Source organism: Dipodomys spectabilis, unplaced genomic scaffold (assembly GCF_019054845.1).
Source record: "Dipodomys spectabilis isolate Male_0828 unplaced genomic scaffold, ASM1905484v1 ptg000042l, whole genome shotgun sequence".
NCBI lineage: Eukaryota > Metazoa > Chordata > Mammalia > Rodentia > Heteromyidae > Dipodomys > Dipodomys spectabilis.
The window spans coordinates 4,347,371-4,369,100 of record NW_024870719.1 but is presented as its reverse complement, the minus strand read 5'-3'; the positions used below and the strand labels follow the sequence as shown (position 1 = coordinate 4,369,100).

General features: G+C 39.9%; 1 protein-coding gene across 2 annotated transcripts in view; it reads right to left on the bottom strand.

Annotated features, from left to right (window-relative positions):
• Positions 1-20,339, bottom strand: part of Mipol1 (mirror-image polydactyly 1) — a 301,417-nt gene extending 281,078 nt beyond the window's left edge. The window contains exon 1 of one of the 2 annotated variants that reach the window (XM_042677896.1): positions 20,221-20,339. The gene's annotated coding sequence lies outside the window, so the exon portion shown is untranslated. The remainder of the gene's footprint in view (positions 1-20,220) is intronic. The other variant, XM_042677898.1, reaches the window with a different exon arrangement.
• Positions 20,340-21,730: the final 1,391 nt, after the last annotated feature.

Here is a 21,730-nt window from a genome sequence, read left to right as displayed (position 1 = left end):
TAAAAAGAACAATACAAATAATTAATGAAACAAAAAGCTGGTTCTTTGAAAATATAAACAAGATCGACAATACCCCAGCCAAACTAACCAAAAGAAACAGAGAAGGGGCTGGGAATGTGGCTTAGTGGTAGAGTGCTTGCCTAGCATGAATGAAGCTTGGGTTTGATTCCTCAGTACTACATAAAAAGAAAAAAGCCAGAAGTGGTGCTGTGGCTCAAGTGGTAGAGTGCTAGCCTTGAGCAAAAGAAATTCAGGGACAGTGTCCAGGCCCTGAGTTCAAACCCCAGGACTGGCAAAACAAACAACAACAACAACAACAAAAAAAAAACCTGGAAAATCTAGAAGAAATAGATACAATTTTATTAGTATTTAACCTACTAAAATTAAACCAGGAGGATAAATATCTAAGCACATTTATAATAAGTAATGACATTAAAGCACTTAATAAGGAATCAACAGAAAGCAAGAGCAGATCACTACTGAATTCAAGCAAGAACCAACATGAATCTCTTCAAACTGTGGCATAAAATAGAAATAGGACTGTAACCAACTTCATTCTATGAAGCCAAAATTACTCTGATACAATAACCAGAAAAGGACATAAAAACATTAGAAACTAGACCAATTTCTTTGATGAACATGAATGTGAAAATTCTTATTAAACTACTCATAAACAGAATTCAACAATACATTAAACATCATATATCATGACAAAATTGATTTAATTCCACAAATGGTTCAACATATGCATATCACTACATGTAACACATGAATAGAATAATGGCCAAAAGTCACACAATCATCTCAGTAGAAGCAGGAAAAGCCCGTGGCAAAATTCAGTATCTTTTCCTGGTAAAAGACCTTAAGAAACTATGAATAAAAAAAGTACCTCAATATTATAAAGGCTAGATATGATAAATCTATAGTCAGCATCAAATGAAATGGGGAAAACTGAAACTACTTCCTCTAATGTCAACAATGAGATGTCTATTTTCTCTACTCCTATTCAGTGTATTGCTTGAATTCTTAGACAAAGCAATAAGGCAAGGAAAACAAACAACAACAAAACAAATAAGAAAAGAAGAAGTCTATATCCCTGCTTGCAGATGATAAGATCCCATACTTAACAAATGTTAAAGACTGGCCGGTGGCTCACGCCTGTAATCCCAGCTACTCAGGAGGTTGAGATCTAAGTATCACAGTTCAAAGCCAGCCTGGGCAGGAGATTCTTATCTCCAATAAACCATTAGAAAACTGGAAGTGGCCTGTGGCTCAAGTGGTAGAGCGCTAGCCTTGGGCTGCAGAGCTGAGGGACAGTGCCCAGGCCCAGAGTTCAAGACCCATGACTGACTGACAAAAAAAAAAAAAAAAAGTTAAAGACTCTATTATCAAAAAATCACTTATATGTAGTAAATACGTTTTAGCAAGATATAAGAATACAAAATCAACATACAATATTAGATTTTCTACATATCCCTTAAATAAACAGGTTGAGAAACAAATTAGCAAACTCACTTTAAAAAGCCACAATAAACAGGGTGCCGGTGGCTCACTCCTGTAATCCTAGCTACGCAGGAGGCTAAGATCTGAGGATCGTGGTTCAAAGCCAGCCCAGGCAGGAATGGCTGTGAGACTCTTATCTCCAATAAACCACCAGAAAACCAGAAATGGCACTGTAGCTCAAGTGGTAGAGTGCTAGCCTTGAGCTGAAGAGCTGAGGGACAGCGTCCAGGCCCAGATTTCAAGCCCCTGACTGAAGAAAAAAAAAAGCCACAATAACCTAAAAAAATTAAATACCAGGGAATAAACCTAACCAAGGAGTGAAAGAGCTATCCAATGAAAACTATAAAAAAATTTTGGTAGGGACAGTGGCCAGGTCCTGAGTTCAAGCCGCAGGGGGAAAAATCAGAAAAACTATAAAACCTTTTAGAAATTGAAAAAAAAGGGGCTGGGAAGGTGGCTCAGTGGTAGAGTGCCTGCTCTGCATGCATGAGACCCTGGGTTCGATTCCTCACCACATAAGCAGAAAAAGCCGGAAGTGGCGCTGTGGCTCAAGTGGTAGAGCGCTAGCCATGAGCTGAAGAACTCAGGGACAGAGCCCCGGCCCATAGTTCAGGCCCCATGACAGACCAAAAAAAAGACTAAAAGATGGAAAGGCTTCAACGTTTTTGGACAGGTAGAATATTCTGGACACAGCTGTAATATCCAAAAAAATCTACACATTCAGGGCGGGCATTGGTGGTATAGTGGTTAGCGTAGCTGCCTTCCAAAAAAAATCTACACATTCAATGCAGTCTCTGCAAAAATTCAAATGTTATTTTTCAAAAAGGCAGAAAAATCAAGCTTAAAATTCATATGGAATCATAAAGAATCCTAAACAATCTAAAGAATTTTGAGCAACAACACTAATGGATTTGATTCCCACCAATGCAAAAAATTCAAAGTCAAATGAAAACATAACTTAAAAAATACAAACAATATCAACTGGTAAGGAACAGATAGAACTTTCATACAATTCTTGTGGGACTGTAAATGGTACAGTCTTAAAAGTGCATGAACAGTTTCTTATAGAGTTAAAAATACATTTTGCATATGAACTAACAATTTAATTGCTAGATATTTACCCCAGAAATGGAAGTTTATGCCTACACAAAACTCTGAAAGAAATCAGTGTCAGAAACTACACACTTGGGGCTGGGAAGGTGGCTCAGTGGCAGACCACTTGCCTTGCATGCTTGAGGCCCTGAGTTTGATTCCTCAGCACCACATAAGCAAAAAAAAAAAAAAAAAGGCGGAAGTGTCGCTGTGACTCAAATGGTAAAACGCTAGCTTTGAGCTGAAGAGCTGAGGGACAGCGCCCAGGCCCAAAGTTCAGGCCCCACAACCGGACCCCTCCCCCCCCCCAAAAAAAGAAAGAAACTACACACTTGCCTAGCACCAGTGGCTCCTAGCTAACTCAGCAAGCTAAGATCTGGGTATCACATTCAAAGCCAACTTGGGCAGGAAAGTCCATGAGACTCTTATCTCCAATCACAGAAAAATCAGGAAGTGGTGCTATAGCTCAAGTGGTAGAGTTGCTAGTCTTTTTTTTTTTTTTAAGTCGGTCATGGGCCTTGAACTCTGGTCCTGAGCACTGTCCCTCAGCTCTTCAGCTGAAGACTAGTGTTCTACCACTTGAGTACAGTGACACTTCCAGTTTCCTGGTGGTTTATAAGAGTTTCACAGACTTTCCTGCCTGGGCTGGCTTTGAAACGAGATCCTCAGATCTCAGCCTCCTGAGTAGCTAGGATTACAGGCGTGAGCCCCCGATGCCCAGCGAGTTGCTTGTCTTGAGCAAAAGGAACCCAGGTACAGAGTTCAGGTTCAGAGGTCAAGCCCCGGGACTGCCATAAACAAACAAAACACAAAACCAAAAACCTACACACTTATGATCCACATAAATAACTTTATTAGCATGACATATGTATAGTAATAGATAATAGATTAGTGCTTGCTAAGAAATGTAGGTAAGAGGATGTGACCATAAGTACAGGACTAGAGAATTGTTTTAAGTAACTGAATCACTCTGTACCCAGACTATAGAGGTAACTGCATGAATGTTATGTTTAAATCCATATGATTCGCTACTCAGGAGGCTGGGTTCTGAGGATTGCAGATCAAAGCTAGAACAGTCAGACAAGTTGGTGAGATTCTTATTTCCAATTAATCACCAAAAAGCTGGAAGTGGAGCTATAGATCAAGCAGTAAAATACTATCTTTGAGCCAAAAAGCTCAGAGACAGTGCCAGGCCCTGAGGTAAAGCCCCAGGACTGGGAGGAGTGTGCACATGTACACACACACACACACACACACACACACACACACACACACACACACGCTCACAAGTCTATATGATTATACATCAAAGTTCACAGCAGTATTCTTTATAATAACAAAATTCCTCAAAGCAAAACTTGTAAGACACAGCTAACTGAAGGCAAATATGGTTTTAAATATATGTATTTAAAATTGTTCCTTTAATACTAGAAAATGTCAAGAAACTTGGCTGTTTATACTTCTTTCTATATTAAATATGTCATTACAACAAAGCAAGTCCCTGGTCAGAAAAATGAAACTTAATTGAGAGAGACAAAGAACATCTAAATAAATGGAGATACTTATCATGGTCATGGACTGGAAAAGTCAAAATTATAAAACTCAGTTTGGTTAAAATATAAACAGGTAAACTATTAGGACTGAGGCTGTGAAGAAGTTGGTAGTTCAGGAGGCTGAGATCTGAGGATCGCAGTTCAAAGCCACCCAGGCAGGAAAGTCCGCAAGACTCTCATCTCCAGTTAATCACCAGAAAATCAGAAGTGGCTCAAGTGGTAGAGTACTAGCCCTGAACTGAAGAGTGCAGGGACAGCACCCAAGCCCCAAGACTGACAAATAAACAAATAAAATTAGTCTTCCCTTATCACCTGTAAGCAAATGTTGGCCTAGTACTTCCAGATTTAAAGACTAACAGCCACTGTCTCTGTAGTGCTACCTGTACATATCTCTATTAGAGCCCTTGTCATAGTGCATATTATTTTCTTATCTAGCCTTCCCAATTAAGCAGTCCAATTACCTTGAAGGAGGTTTATATCTCTTATTGCTGTGCCTGACTCACAGTACTCTAGAATGTGTGTTGAATTAACAAAATCTCATTTTATAGAGAAGGCTCTTAGAGAAGTTAATTGACCAGGTTATAATCTCACTAATAAGTAGAAAAGTCATTCATTCATTTATTCAGCAATATTTATTGTACTAGGTCCTAGATTATAGGAATAAAATCCAGCCCCTCTGGCTCCTAGTGCAGTGTTATTTCCATAAAAGGGGGGGTGGTGGTCCCTTCTGCCTCTTTAGAACATAAAATTGCTTTCATGAAATTATAGTGAGGAAGGAGAAACTTTTATTGGAGAGAAATTCGTTACTGAACCCAAACTTCCTGCCCTGCACATCTGGAAAAAGGCAACCTTATGCTAGTTATACTATGGGTCCATTTCTAAACTTTTAATTAATAAACTTCAGTGACAAAGCATAAAAATCTGGAATGACAAAAAGTGAAAACCATCTAAATGAAAGCATCTTTCATACAGAACTTAGAGGATTCCAATGACTTTCTGTTCTATAATCATATAAAAATGTCTTTGTTTTGTTCAGCTTTGTCATTCACATATAATTTGATAGTTTCTTGTTTTTGTCTTTGCTTTAGCAATTCACATTTACTGATTATTCCATTCCTGTTGTTAGCATTCACAGGAAGAATTCTGTTTATAATGCCAATTTCCATTAGCTAATTTCAATTTGATTAATTATTATCACAGACACAATCAGTATCAACAGGTTTACTAAGTATATGAACTGACAGAAGGGGCAGATGAAGTACCTACAGGCAATCCATCTATGAGCCTAAATATTGAGCACACTATAGGCATTAGTCAATATGATTACACCAAAGAGAATGCAGAATTTCAGTTATTCTGGTAAACTGTTGATTAGAAGCCTATACTATAACTTCAGCTATATTTTGAATATTGTTTATGTTTTGGTCCTTAAGGTACTAACTGAAATAACCAAAGACAATAGATGATTAACACAATATACCAAATAATCAACTGTACATATTCTCTCAAATGGGCTGGTAAATAACAACAGTTTACATACAAAGATAACTGTTTCTTACATATTGTCATAAACATAATTATTTAAAGATGCTAATAAACTGGTCTACTTAAGCTTAACCTTAGTATTATCTCAAGAATGTATCTTGTTTATTATACCACATTACCATTAGCATAGAGCCCCATCTAGTGGAAAAATGACTAACATTTCCAGACCTTGTGTTTTATACTCCTTTACTAATTTTGTAGCAAACAAAAATGACTCTTGAAAAGCCAGTTTTAGTGAATAAGAGGTAACTATTCCATATGCAGACCAAAAATTTTCACTCAAGTGATATTTCTGAATAATTGAGATTTCCTCAATATCTAGCCAACTTCCTCCCAGAAAAACAAATAGTAACAGCTGTTTTTTTTTTTTCCATTGTTGTTGTTGTTGCTATTGTTTTTTGCCAGTCCTAAGGGCTTGAACTGAGGGCCTGGGCACTGTCCCTGAGATCCTTTTTGCTCAAGGGAAGCAAACCCAGGGCTTCATGCATGCTAGGCAAGCACTCCACCACTAAGCCACATTCCCAGCCCCTAGCAGTTGTTTTTTATTAAGAAAAAAATCTAGACAGGAGTTGGTGGTTCATGCCCTATGTAATCCTAGCTACTCAGGAGGCTGAGATCTGAGGATCATGAACTGAAGCCAGCCCAGGCAGAGAAGTCCCCAGGAACCTGTTATCTCCAACTAACAGAAAACCAGAAGTGGCACTGTGGCTTAAAGTGGGAGAGTGCCACATTTGAGCAAAAAGATAGCACTCAGGCCCGGAGTTCAAGCCTCACAATCACCACTACCACCACCAACAACAAAAATAATCATCTAAGTATAACAACTGTGAATTCTAAGGTAGAGAACAAATTATATAATACCAATGTAAAGTCCTCCTCTAAAATTTATTGTTCCATAATGACAGCTGGGAGACTACAAAACACATGCAGAGTTTCTAGATACTTTGTCAGTAAAGAATAACAATAAAAATTGTACTTTCAGAAAATGATGAAAATTTTAAATATTATAGCAGACTTAAACTTAAACATTAGTTAAAATACTTTAAATTGCTAGTTTAAAATACATATTTAAGGCCAGGCATGATGACTCATGCTTGCAATGCCAGTTACTTGACAGGCAGAGACTATGAGGATCAGTCTGGTCCTAAATGGGCGAAAAAGAAACGTGAGACCACCCTCATGACAACAAAAAAAGAAAGTATGATGTTTGCTGTTAATCTCAGCTTTGTGGAAGACTATAGAGAAGATCATGGTTTGAGGTTGGATTTAGAAGGAAACACAAGACCCTATCCTCCCCTTTCCCCGCCCTAGTAATTAAAACCAGCTTGGGTGTAGCTTAAGTAGTAGAATACCTGCCTAGAAAACACAAGGACTGAACTCAAACAAGAATCTTATGATACCCTCTTATCACAAAAAATAAATAAGTAAATAAATAAATTGACCAAGATTGTATACATTTATCCAGTAAAGCATGTTTTGAAACATATATCCATTATAGAATGTCTCTATAAAGCTAAGTAAGATTGCTTATTTTTCTTTTTTTCCTGGCAAAACTGTAAACAATTTTCAAGAATGATGCATTGTTATTAACCACAGACACTAAATTGTACAACAGATCTCTTGAAATTAATCCTCTTAACTAGAATTTTGTATCATTTGGTCAATATCTCTCCACAGCTTCCTTCAACTTCCTGACCCCTTGGAATCTCCATTTCTATATTCTATTTTGTTAGAGTCCACACATAAGTGATCTTATGGGGTATTTGTCTTTCTATTAACATACATTTTTTTTTTTTTGGGGTCCGGTCGTGGGGCCTGAACTCTGGGCCTGGGCACTGTCCCTCAGCTCTTCAGCTCAAGGCTAGCACTCTACCACTTGAGCCACAGCGCCACTTCCGGCTTTTTTCTTTTTGCTTATGTGGTGCTGAGGAATCGAACCCAGGGCCTCATGCATGCAAGGCAAGCGCTCTACCACTGAGCCACCTTCCCAGCCCCTCTATTAACATACATTTTTAACAATGTCAAAACATCTTAGTCTTTGATGTAACTAAGTCTGTCGGTACTTATTTTATTTCTGAATTACGATATAAAGTAAATTTAACTTGAGGAAATCTCACTAAAGTCAATTACTAGCATAAGGAAGTTTATAGTCAGTACTATGAGTAATAGATTTTACCTGTTTGATTTCCACATCTCTGCCTAAACTCAATATAGAACTTAACTGTATTTCTCTTTCTTGTTGGCTTAATTTCATTAATGTTAATCTACTACTCTCCTGAAGTTAAATAGTATGAGTAATAAGTTTTTAATACAGTAACCTTTTAATACTCTTTATCAACTTAACAATACCCTCATTCATATCTCCAGCACCCATTGAATACAGAATCTAGCAGAAGTCTATATATGTTTAAATAAATTGTGCAAGGCAAAGGCTTTTAAGAAAACTTTTGGCTTATTTTGGAATCCCTGCTATGGTTTGGACATGGTTTGATTTGCACCTCTCAAGAATTCACCTGTTGGAGGTTGATACTAGGTATGGCAGTGTTGGGGGGCAGTGTGTACCATTAAAATACAGGAGGGCTAGGAATCTGGCTTAGTGGTAGAGTGCTTGCCTAGCATACATGAAGCCCTGAGTTCGATTCCTTAGTACCACATAAACAGAAAAGCCAGGAATGGCACTGTAGTTCAAGTGGTAGAGTGCTAGCTTTAAGCAAAAGAAAGCTCAGGGACAGTGCCCAGGCCCTGAGTTCAAGCCCCAGGACTGGCAATAAAATAAAATAAAATTAAAATTAAAATAAAAGACAAGAACTAGTGGGAAGTAATTAGGTCACTGAGATTATTGCTCCTGAAAGGAATAAATGCAAATCTCACAGGATGTGGTTAGTTTGTACAAGAGAATTGTTACAAAGGAGCTAACCTGACCCCTTTATGATTCTACCTCACAATCTTATCTGTCCCTATCACAAGTTCTCCCACAAACTGATGGCATCCACCAAAAGGTCCTTACCAGAGCTGAGTGAATGTTAGCAACAATGCCCTTGAACCTGTAAGGTTTTGAGTTTAAAGGAAGTGGTTTCTTTATAAAGTACAGTCTTGAGTATTTCATTGTAGTAATACAAAACATAATAAATTAATCTGTCAAACTATGAGAAACAAATTTGTATTAAGCCAAGATCAGACTACTCCTCTGAGACAACTTGAAGATACTTTGATTCAGTAAAAACTAATATTAACAGTGATTTTGTTATGTCTGAAAATAACTACAACCATATTCCATCCATTTTGTGAAACACATCTCTCTCACACACACACCACACACACACACACACACACACACACACACACACACTTTTTCTTTTGGTCGGTTGCAGGGCTTGAACTCTAGGCTTTGGCACTGTCCCTGGGCTCTTCAGCTCAAGGTGAGACACAGCGCCACTTCTGGTTTTCTAATGGTTTATTGGAGATAAGAGTCTCACGGACTTTCCTGCCCAGGCTGGCTTTTAACCATGAACCTCAGATCTCAGCCTCCTGAGTAGCTAGGATTACAGGCGTGAGCCACCAGCGCCTGGCATACACACTTTATGTTTTAGACCTGGGTATAGCCACCACTATTTCCAAATCACAGATATGGACTCAGAGAGAGAAGATAGTGAGTCTACTATAGTTAATTGGAATAAGTTACTACACTGAAACAAATTCTAAAAACTGAACAGAATAAAGAAAGACAAATACTCATTGATTACTTCCTTGGAAGAAATATATCACATCATTTGTAGCTGGCAGTTTTTTAAGAAGCAGAAAAAAACCAGACTGTCTTTTATAGATTGCATAAAATAACAAAGTGCTACTAACATCTCTTTATTTGGGGGGTGGGGGTGGTTGTGGGGTTAGAACTCAGCTATCTCTTAAGCTACAGTGCCACTTCCAGGTTTCTGGTGGTGAACTGGAGATGAGTCTCACAGACTTTCCTGCCTGGCTGGCTTTGAACCATGATCCTCAGATCTCAGCCTCCTGAGTAGCTAAGATTACAGGCATGAGCCACCAGCACCTGGCTCTGACATCTTTTTTTAACACACACACAAAAAGTTAATTTAGGGGCTGGGAAGGTGGCTCAATGATAGAGTGCTTGTTGCATGCATGAGACCCTAGGTTCAATTCCTCAATACCACATAAGCAGAAAAAGCCAGAAATGGTGCTGTGGCTCAAGTGGTAGAGCACTAGCCTTGAGCTGAAGAGCTAAGGGACAGCACCCAAGCCCAGAGTTCAGGCACCATGACCAAGAAAAAAGAAAAGAAAAGAAAAGAAAAAAACCTAATTCAGGGGGCTAAGGTAGCTCAGTGGTAGAGCGCTTGCCTTGCATGTATGAGGCCCTGGGTTCAATTCCTCAGCACCACATAACCAGAAAAAAAAAGCTGGAAGTGGCGCTATGGCTCAAGTGGTAGAGTGCTGGCCTTGAGCTGAAGAGCTGAGGGACAGTGCCCAGGCCCAGCCCAGAGTTCAGGCCCATGACCGGACCCAAAAACAAACAAACAAACAAACAAACAAAAACTAATTAAGATTTCTGACCCCGAGAACCATAAGAAAATAAATTTAGGGCTGGGAAGATGACTCACTGGTACAATGCTTGCTTTGTATGCATGAGGCCCTGGGTTCAATTCCTCAGCACCACATAAGCAGAAAAAAGCTGGAAGTGGCGCTGTGGCTCAAGTGGCAGAAGGCTAGCCTTGAGCTGAAGAGCTGAGGCATAGCACACAGACCCAGAGTTCAGGCCCCATTACTGACAAAAAAAAAAAAGAAAAAGAAAAAGAAAATAAATTTATACTGTTTTAAGCCACTAAATATTTATAGGTATTTTTGCAGCTGTTAAAACAATAATTGGAAATTAAGACATATGCCATATGAGTTTTCTAATTTTCGCACTGCATATATTCCAAGTGATTCCCACTTCTCTTATAGAACACATTTGAACTAGTGGTGACATCATAGTCATGAATTACTAGAAATCCATGTTTTTACTAATCAGTAACTTTCCAAATATAATATATCTACTCTTCCTAAAAAAGGTCACTTCTGATATAATCCAGAGGGAATTCTTAATCCAGCAAAGTATTAGTGAATTTTCTGAACGATTTTCCTTCACTCAGGGACTTCATATAATTAGTTTGATTCCTATAAAATCATAAAATAAATGCTTGGATAGAAATGCTGTCATGTAGTAACTGCTGACATCAGCAAATAATTTCTTTCCCCAATTTTGAGACATCAAGAAGTTAAACCATCAAATTCTAGAATTCACAAATTAGTGAAATATCCAAGACAGAAAGTACTGGCAGGTTTTTATTTTACAAAGCAAAGGCTTTCCCAAAATAGAAAGGGCCATATTTATAATTACAAGACTTTTAAACTTAGTTGTATGTAATTTCAGAAATGATAATCACTGAAACTGAATAAATTTAACTCATTTTAAAAGGCCAGAGGGATTCTAGGAAGATTGCAGGAGATAGTATCACATTTGGAACTCCCCACATGTCTCTACAGAGCAACCAAAATAGTAATGGTAATTCTAGAGACAGAGTATTTAGAGTCCTTGATATATTCTGAAAGGATGGAGTAATCTCTGTCCTATGAACTTTCAGAAGGCTAGGAGTATAGTTCAATTGGTAGAGCACCTGCCTAGCAAACACAAGGCACTGAGTTCCAATCCCAAACCCCCAACAAATGAAAACAAATACATTTAAAAGGCAACAGATATTTATTATTTGTTTTCCTAAAAACACATACTTTACTGGTGCCTATAAATGTCCAAAGAATGACTGAAAGCCACATTCCTGCCACCATTCTGTAGCTGTGATCTTTGCTTTTTACCCTTTCCTCCTAGAATCCAGAAAAGCATAGGACTGATCAATAACATCTCCACAAGGGAAACTACCCTTAAGGAAATGAACAGCAGCAGTGCCTCATCCAGAACCAAAACCTGTCAGACAGCAATGACCATAACAAAGTCAGTCAATCCTGAGATTACAGCAACAAGACCACCTGTTAATACCACTTCGGATCACAGAAAGCATCTGTGACTCTTGTGCCCAGGACTGTTTAATAATTATGCATATCTCTTTTCTACCCTTAATTATTTCTTAACTTAAACCTAAAACACAATATGGAGAATAAGCTGAAACAGACACCTTACTTTCCTTTCCATGGCATGTTCATGCTGCTAATATCTAAATCTTCTCTTCCTTTACCATTATTTGTCTTTTTATTTGGTATCTTAGGGTGAGTGGTCCTAGAGTTGTGCTTATGGTCTAACTCTGGTTACAAAAACGGGCAAAATTTCATTTATTTATTGCTATTTTGGGGCTTGACCTCAGGGCCTGAGCACCTGCTCCTGAGCTTTTTTTTGTCGGTCATGGGGCTTGAACTCTGGGCTTGGGCGCTGTCCCTGGGCTCTCCAGCTCAAGGCGAGGGCTCTACCACTTGAGTTACAGTGCCACTTCTGGTTTTCTGGTGGTTTATTGGAGACAGAAGTCTCGTCTTTCCTACCGGGGCTGGCCTTGAACCATAATCCTCAAATCTCAGCCTCCTGAGTAGCTAGGATTACAGGCGTGAGCCACCAGCACCCGGCGTTCCTGAGCTTCTTTTGCTCACTCTACCACTTGAACCACAGCACCACTTTGGGGATTTTTCTGTGTATGTGGTACTGAGGAATCGAACTCAGGGCTTTATGCATGCTAGGCAAGCACTCTACCACTAAGCCACATTCCAAGCCCAAAAGTGACAAAAATTTCTTGTTCATTCTACAGAAAATAGAAATAGAATTCAAGTCCTACACAAAAACAATAACAACGAAGAAAAAAGAAAGTTCAAGTAAAAGCTATGAAGTAGGGAGGAAAAGAAAAATGTTATCCAGCCCAATCTTAAAAAATTACTGGTTATTTTCAGTTGTTCTAAAAACATCTCAGAAACAACAACAACAACAAAAAACACTTTTTAAAATAATTATTTTAAAATCTTTTGATAAGTCATTTGGAAGATTTTCAAGGGCTTAAAACTTTTATTTCTTGCTGGGCACTGGTAGCTCACGCCTGTAATCCTAGCTACTCAGGAGGATGAGATTTGAGGACACCGTTCAAATCAGTCCGGGCAGGAAAGTCTGTGAGACTCTTACTTCCAGTTAACCACCAGAAAACCAGAAGTGGCACTTGGCTCAAGTGGTAGAGCACTCACCTTAAGCTGAAGAGCTTAGGGACAGTGCCCAGGCCCAGAGTTCAAGCCCCACCACCCACCAAAAAAAAAATTTGTATTTCTTGAGAACAAATACACTGTTTACATTCTCACTAGAAGTCAGGGCTGGTCAAATATATCAGATGAATTTACCAGTTTGTAGAGATTATTGATAAAAAAAACAAACATATAAGCTTTGAAGACACAAATTTTAGGAATTGCCAAAATCATTATACCTTCCAGAAAATAATCCAAAATACACTAAAAGTAGAAAGAAGAGATCACTCCTTACATGCACTACCAAATATAAATGTTTTTTAAAATATTAGTGTATCTCTTTACATTATTTTATATATTATATAAGTCATATATATTATACATAATATATGACATATATAACCTACATATATGTGTAAACTATATTTATATATTATATATAAACCAGTTTAAGAAACATTTGTTTTGGGAAGAATATTTATTTAGGTACTGTTCTTCAATGATCACTTTAATGGTTGTTTAATAGGCCACTGGATGGCAATAACATAGGTTTTTGTTTTTAGCACTAAAAGGAACATCTCACTAAGTATTAAATGTGGTATATGTTATAGTGTAGGTATATAATAGTCTTTTATTTTTATTAAATGCTTTTTAAAATTAAAAACATAGGGCTGGGAATGTGGCTTGGTGGTAGAGTGTTAGCCTTGCAGGCATGAAGCCCTGGGTTGGATTCCTCAGTACCACATAAACAGAAAAAGCCAGAAGTGGCATGGTGGCTAAAGTGGTAGAGTGTAGCCTTGAGCAAAAGAAGCTCAGGGACAATACTCAAGCCCTGACTTCAAGCTCCAGGACTGGGAAAAAAACAAAAAAAATATTTTTGGGGAAAATATTTTTTAAAAACTCAGTTAAGAGAATACTTTTTCTCATTTTAAAGGTATATTTACAAGTAGACCATGAGTTTCCAGAACCAAAAAATTAGTAGTAAGTGATGAAATAGTTTTAAATTGTAATCTCATACACTTAACAAATAAACAGACATTTAAAATGTGAAGGCACTTATTTTAAAACAAGATAAAAATTAATAATCTTCATCAAATAAGGACAATAGAAATTAAGATGCTGAATTTACAGTTTCTTACTAGTAAAGCATCATTAAAAACCCTGACAGCACATTTTTGAAGTTCCAAAGCTGCAGTTCATCTACCCAAATGAGTTAGAATAATCTTGCCCACTGTGCCAGCTCATGCCACTGAATACAATATTCTACTTTGGGATATTATAAGCTATAATACACAAAATCTGCCACTCTCGTGCTGGCAATAAGCTGTTTGACATAAATTAAGGAAGGGGCTTCAATGTACATTAGTTAAGTGACAAGGAAGTATTAAGATACAAATTAGTTTCAAGAAACATTTTTTAATGTGTTATACTTCAGAAAATAGTTGACTAAAAAGATGAATTAAAATGTTTAAATTTTGTTTAGGCTATGTACATTGAGACAATACAAAGTAGCATTTCAGCATAGCTCTGAATTTAAATAATACCTTCAAAATATTATCATTCAAATTCTATTCAAGAAAGTAATGTAAAATTTTTTCCAACTGTGTGATACTTACACTTTTATAACCTGTGCTTTATGTAAAATGCCCTTTCTTTCTTTTCTTTCTTTCTCTCTCTCGCTTTCTCTCTCTCTTTCTTTCTTTTGTTCTTTCTTTCTTTTGTCAGTCATGGGGCTTGAACTCTGGGCCTAGGCACTGTCCCTGAGCTCTTTAGCTCGAGGCAAGCACTCTACCACTGAGCCACCTTCCCAGCTCTAATCAAAACTATTAAGGGGGCTGGGAAGGTGGCTCAGTAGTAGAGCGCTTGCTTTGAATGCCTGAGGCCCTGGGTTCGATTCCTCAGCATCACATAAGCAAAAAGAAAAAAGCCGGAAGTGGCACTGTGGCTCAAGTGGTAGAGCACTAGCCTTGAGCTGAAGAGCTGAGGGACAGCGCCCAGGCCCAGAGTTCAGGCCCCACGACCGGAAATTAAAAAAAAAAAAAAACTATTAAGAATTTGATTCCAGTGCCCTACATCTTGTATATATATATTTTTTCTAATTTGAGGAGGGGAAGGGAAATAACAAAATGCTGAAATAAGAATACAGGTTGACCCATTGTAACAATGAGATGTGCAAGTCACTATGTTGAAAATGAACTTTACAACTCTGGGTGGGGGGAGGAGTTGGGGAGGTGAGGAGGGAAGGAATGGTAGGGGAAAAACAAAGGAGGGGGTAACAATGGTTGGTAGGAAATGTACTCATTACCTTACTCATGTAACTGTAACCCCTCTATTTATATTAAAAAAAAGAAACTATTCAGAGTAGCTATGGAGCTGGAAATGTGGCTTAGTGGTAGAGTGCTTGCCTATCATGCATGAAGCCCAGGGTTCAATTCCTCAGTAGCATATAAACAGAAAAAGCCAGAAGTGGTGCTGTGGCTCAAGTGGTAGAGTGCTAGCCTACAGCAAAATAAGTTCAGGGAGAGTGCCCAGGCCCTGAGTTCAAGCCCCAGGACTGGCAAAAAGAAAAAAAAAGAAAAGACAGATAGAAAGAAAAGAAAAGCTAGTAATATAAAGAATATTGCTCAAACTATAAAGTGCATTGAAGGGTTTAATTTGTTATCCAGACATAAGTAATTGTAGTGCTCAATGTATATATATGAAAATGGAACTGGGCAAATTGAGCGAAAGGGGAATGGGTTGAGAAAACTCGAGAATGATGAGAGAGGTAACAATGATCAAGACAGATTTTACTCACAAGCTGACATGTTGAACTGAAAGTCTTTTATACAACTAAAGATAATATAAATAAATAGATACTTCAGGTAAAAACTGACAAAAGAAGCAACCACTGTTGGAAAGTACATGAGGAGAAAAATACCCAAAAAAATCACTTGCTATAAAAACTGAAAGCCAGGCACTGGTGGACCATGCTATAATCCTAGCTACTTAGGAAGCTGAAATCTGAGGATAGTGGCTAGAAGCCAGCCTAGGAAAAATAGTCTATGAGATTCTTATCTCAAATTAATTAGCAAAAAGCCAAAAATGTGGCTTAAATGGTAAAGGAACAGCCTTGAGTGAAAAAGCCAAGTTGAGAGCTCTGAGTTCAAGCCTCAGTACATACACACATACACACACACACACACACACACACACACACACACAGAGAATACATAAATAAATAATACTCTTCAGTGATTAAGACCAAACTTTAACTAGGCTCTTCTGAATTCTCCAATCAACTGGGCCTCAACTTTTGGGCATCTGTTTGAATAAGAACCATACTAAATCCATTTAGAGACAATCATCTTCAGTATAATGACCATCTTGATCTACCAACAGAAAGAATTCTTTCCAGTGGATTTAACCGTGATGCTCTCCTTATCTGATGCTATTCCCATTCACTGAGCAACTTGTCCCTCACTACAATCTCACTTGTCCTCGCTCTATTTGGAATTGAGCCTCTTCTGTAGTTGGATTTCTCTTTTCCTATTGCAACAGTTCTGACCAAACTATGTGACCAGTCCAGTTGGCTTTAACAGCTACACTTTAAATCTAAAAATGTTCCATGATGGATCATGTGTTAAGGGCTTGATTGCCAAAGGATACGCTTTTTAGAGGTGATTGGCTCATGAGAGCTCTAACTTAATCAGTGGCTTAATTTATTGATAACTGAGTAGTCCATTAAGGGATCAGTCCTAGTTGAAGGAAGTGAGTCACTGGGATCATGCCTTTGAAAGGTCTATGTTGTCTCTATACCCTTTTTTTTCATTCACTCTGCTTCCCAGAAACCCTAAGGTAAGTAACTGTACTCTTTCACATGTCCCTGACACTGTTCTTAACTTCAGGCTCATAGCAATGGAGGCAGCAGGTCACGGACTGAACATGAGCCAAAATAAACTTTTCTTCCTTTAAGATGGTTTTCTCAGATATTTGGTCACAATTACTAAAAAAAACAACACACACACAAACAAATAATCTTAAAAGGTAACTGACATTTAGAGAAAACTACAGCATGATAGCAGAATAAACTATTTTTTTTCAAGCACACACACCACACTTATGAAAACATACTTTATTCTGGTCCATCAAACAGATCTCAAAATATTCATAAAAAAATTGAAACAAGAGTCAGACATACTAGTATAAGCCTATAAACCAAGTTACTGGGAGATGGGAATTTGTAGGATGTTGATTTGAACACAGTCCAGGCCAAAAGTACACGCACACAAAGAAAGAAAAGAGAGAAAAGAGAGGGGGGAAGGAAGGTAAGAAGGAAGGAAGGAAGGGAGGGAGGCAGGGAGGGAGGCAGGGAAGGAGGGAGGCAGGGAGGGAGGGAAAGAGGAAGGGAGGGAGAGAGAGGAAGAGAAAGGGAAAAGAAAAAGTAGAGCAAAAAAGGGCAGAGGCAGAGGTATGGCTCAAGTAGAACACCTGCCTGACAAATGCAAAAGCACTGAGTTCAAACATCAATACCAACAAAAGAAGGTAACAGGGCTGGGGACATGGCTTAGTGGTAGAGCGCTTGCCTTGCATGCCTGAGGCCCTGGATTCGATTCCTCAGCACCACATAAGCAAAAAAGAAAAAAGAAAAAGAAAAAGAAAAAAAAGCCGGAAGTGGTGCTGTGGCTCAAGTGGTAGAACACTAGCCTTGCTGAAGAGCCGAGGGACAGCGCCCAGGCCCAGAGTTCAGACCCCACGACCGGACCCCGCTCCCCCCGCCAAAAAAAAAGAAGAAGCTTACAAACAGTGCCCAGGCCCTGAGTCAAGACCCAGGACCAGGGAAAAAAAAAAAAAAAAGGAGCCAAGTACTGATGGCTCAGCGGAGAAGTTGTTAGTTTGAGGCCAGATTGGAAAAAATTGTCTGTGAGGCTCCATTTCCAATTAATTTTTCAAGCCATAGCAAAATTATCAGCTCAAAGACATTATCTCAAGGTAATGCAAAACGTATTTTATGCTTTTCAAAATACATTGTTAGTCTCTATAACTGTCTTGACCTTTATAACTACCAAGTAAACTCTAACTAGAGACTTTATGGATCAGAAACTTTCACTAACTTTTCACTTATTTTCTACTTTAATCAACCAAATATTTCTCTTGCCTCCCTTCAACACCTAATAAAAAGTTTTTCCCTCGTGCAACTTTGATGAACTGACTGAGGTTTGATACTGCTCCATTCATAAATTCATACAAAGAGGTTTCAATAGCATTATTCATTAGGGAAATTGAGGAAAAACCCTAATGGGATGTCATTATATATCCACCTAGATGGCTAAAATGAAAGAGATGGTGTGAAGTATTACAAACATTTGGAAGAAACAAACACATACACAGCTATGGTAGTGTAAATTCACAATCATTTTGAAAAGCTTTTTTTGGTAATGTATACTATAAGTACATATCTTCACAACCTATTTGATAAGCACATATCTACACAAGTGAAATTTCACTAGTGAACTTACTACAAATTACTAGTAGTGCATATATAGAAGTCTACTCATAAACTATACCAAAATAATTACAAAATGTTCACAGTGCCCTACTGCTAATATATTTAAAATGCTCATGGCACACTGGTATGAGACAAGAAAAACTGAGTGCATGAGAAAGACCTACTGCTTCACTTCTTATATAAACCAGGAAATACAATATTGAACTAAACCCAGACACAAAAGTTTGTTTAGTGCATGATTTTTAAAACATAATGTCAATAATAAGTGAAACTCATTAATAAGGCTGGCTGAAATAAAGGTTACCATTAGAAAGGGTTTATCTACAAAGCCAGGCTTCTAGGATACAAATACTATAATGTTCTTTGTTGATGCAGGTACAAGCAAACACATAGTACACATATGTGGTGAAAATTCATTGAGTTGGAAAATGATCCAGTTATGTTTTTGTATCTCTATTAAACACAAAATTAACACACCATAGGCTGGAAATGTGGTTGAGTGGTAGAGTGCTTTCCTAGAAAGCACCCATGGGGCTGGGAAGGTGGCTCAGTGGTAGAGTGCTTGTCTTGCATGCATGAGGCCCTGGGTTCGATTCCTCAGCACCACATAAGCAGAAAAAGCTGGAAGTGGCGCTTTGGCTCAAGTGGTAGAGTGCTAGCCTTGAGCTGAAGAGCTGAGGGACAGTGCTCAGGCCCAGAGTTCAGGCCCCATGCCCGACAAAAAAAGAAAGAAAGAAAGAAAACAGAAGCCCTGGGTTCAATTCCTCAGTATCACAAAAACAGAAAAGCTGGAAGTGGCACTGTGGCTCAAGTGGTGAGAGTGCTAGCCTTGAGCAAAAGAAGTTTAAGGACAGTGCCCAAGCCCTGAGTTCGAGCCCCAGGACTGGCAAATGAACAAGCAAGCAAACAAACAATAAAGTTAATGCACTATAAATGTTGCCTTCTTGCTCATAACAGAAGAAAGATTATCTACATCTCCCATTCATTTTGTGCTTTGACATCCTTATTTCTCTTCAAATGAAATAACTTACACTCTACTACTTCACCCAGAAGAGTCAGCTTCGTTTTAATTAACGATCACATAGGATATTCTAGGCCATGCTTATGTGACTGTCACGTTAGCTGTATTCCAAGTCACGAAACACAACTGTATAAAGCTGAAACTTGGGTCAAGCTCTAGGCCAGACGGAAACACTCCTTGAAACGTCTTGTCTGGCGCTTCCAAAGCTCTCAGGAGCTTTCAGGAAGCCCCACCATTCGGCTACCTAGCGTTTATTGCTTCCATCCACAGAGGCATAAAGTACTTCTCCAACTACTGAACAGTGTCACCTTCCAGTCGGAGAAGCGTGGGCCCTGGGGCCCCGGGGCCCGCAAGAACTCGGCCGTGTCCTTCTCCAGGAAGCCTTCCGGCTCACTCACCCTGATAACCAACTCGAGGGCAGTGCCGAGCGTCGGTGTCCGTCCAGAGCTCCGAGGGGATCAGACGAGGAGCCGGGACCCGACACTCACACTCGCTGGCGTGTCCAACAACATCATCCTACCCTTCTGCAGCAACGTTCAGTTGCTCAACTTCTAACAGCCAACAGGAAACGCTGCCCACAAAGAGTTGGTCCCCTGAGGGCACCCCGACGCCGACCTCCGGGAGTGTCCCCTCGCTGATGGCCGCGGGGGGGGGGGGGTAGGCTCTGCGCCCCTCACCCCCGACCCCCCCCCCCACCGCCCGGGTTCTCCAAGGAGGCTGCAGGCCGCAACTTTCAAAGCTCTTTAATACCCGTCCAGAACCTTTGCTAGCCAGGTAACCCTCCCGGCCCACCACTTTACCTGAGAGGAGGTGCGCCCGGAGCCGCCAGGAGAACCAACTCGGGACGCTCGCCCCGTTTGCCCCGCCTGAGGCGTCGCCACCGCGTCAGCCAATCGACGCGCGCAGAGCCTACGCCCGGGTGCAGCGCTCCCCCAACCACCCGGACTGGAGGGGCGGGGATCCGGTGAGATTGACAGGTGAAGTTCGCCACACTCAGCGGGCGCGAACCGAGGGGGAGAGCGGAGACGGAGCGCACTGGGCATGCGCGTTTCGCGCGTCGCTCGCTGCGGGGCGGGGTCTCAGGGAGCGGGAGTACTTGGAAGAGTCTCGGAGGAGCTAGGAGGAGAAACGGTGGAGTGGTTGTTTTGTGCTTTGCGGGGCCTCGTGCGTTCCAGAAGAACACAATCTTGTTGGGATACACCCTGTCTGGTTAGAGGAGGGCAAACGTGTGACTGAAAACACGTCTTGCGGGCCATTCTTCACGAGACTTGGCGGAGGTGTGGTTTCCTTTTTGTGGGGGGCGGCTGAGGTGAGACGCCCGGGAGAGGCCTGTCACCGGGCAGGGGAGGGAGTGAGGGCCCGCAGGTGAGCCAAGGACATTCCAAACTACGTCGGAGCTGCACACTGAACGACCAGGAAAGACAGCTAGGTGGGCTGGGAAGGTGGCTCAGTGGTAGAGCGCTTGCCTTGCATGCCTGAGGACCTGGGTTCGATTCCCCAGCACCACATAAGCAAAAAGAAAAAAGCCGGAAGTGGTCTGTGGCTCAAGTGGTAGAGCACTAGTCTTGAGCTGAAGAGCTGAGGGACAGCGCCCAGGCCCAGAGTTCAGGCCCCACGACTGGACCCTCTCCCCCCCAAAAAAAGTTTATAATATAGTTTATAAAATAGTTTATGGTTTATAAAATAGTTTATATAATATAGTTATATAAAATAAGTTTATAATAACCTTATGGTTATTTGTGGGATAATGAATGGGTAAACCCATTCAAAGGGTAGGTTACAGTTCCAGCCTTATTCAGGGTTGAATAAGATATTTATGGATTATTATTATATATTTGCGTATATTTACATATATGAGATGAGCCAGATCTGTAAGTCACCCAGTATTTGGAAGTCTAAGGGAGAAGGATCATAAATTCTAAGCCAGCCTGTATTACATAGCAAGATCTTTCAAAAACTAATCACATGGGGCTGGGAAGGTGGCTCAGTGGTAGAGCACTTGCCTTGCATGCCTGAGGCCCTGGGTTCGATTCCTCAGCATCACATAAACAAAAAAGAAAAAAGCCGGAAGTAGTGCTGTGGCTTAAGTGGTAGAGCTCTAGCCTTGAGCTGAAGAGCTGAGGGACAGCTCCCAGGCCCAGAGTTCAGGCCCCACGACCAAACCCCCCCCCCAAAAAAAAAAAAAAAAAAAAAAAACTACACACATTGCCAGGCACTAATGGCTCACTTTTATAATCCTATCTACTCAGGAGACTGAGGTTTGAGGATTACAGTTTAAAGCCAGCCAAGGCAGGAAAGTCCTGACTCTTG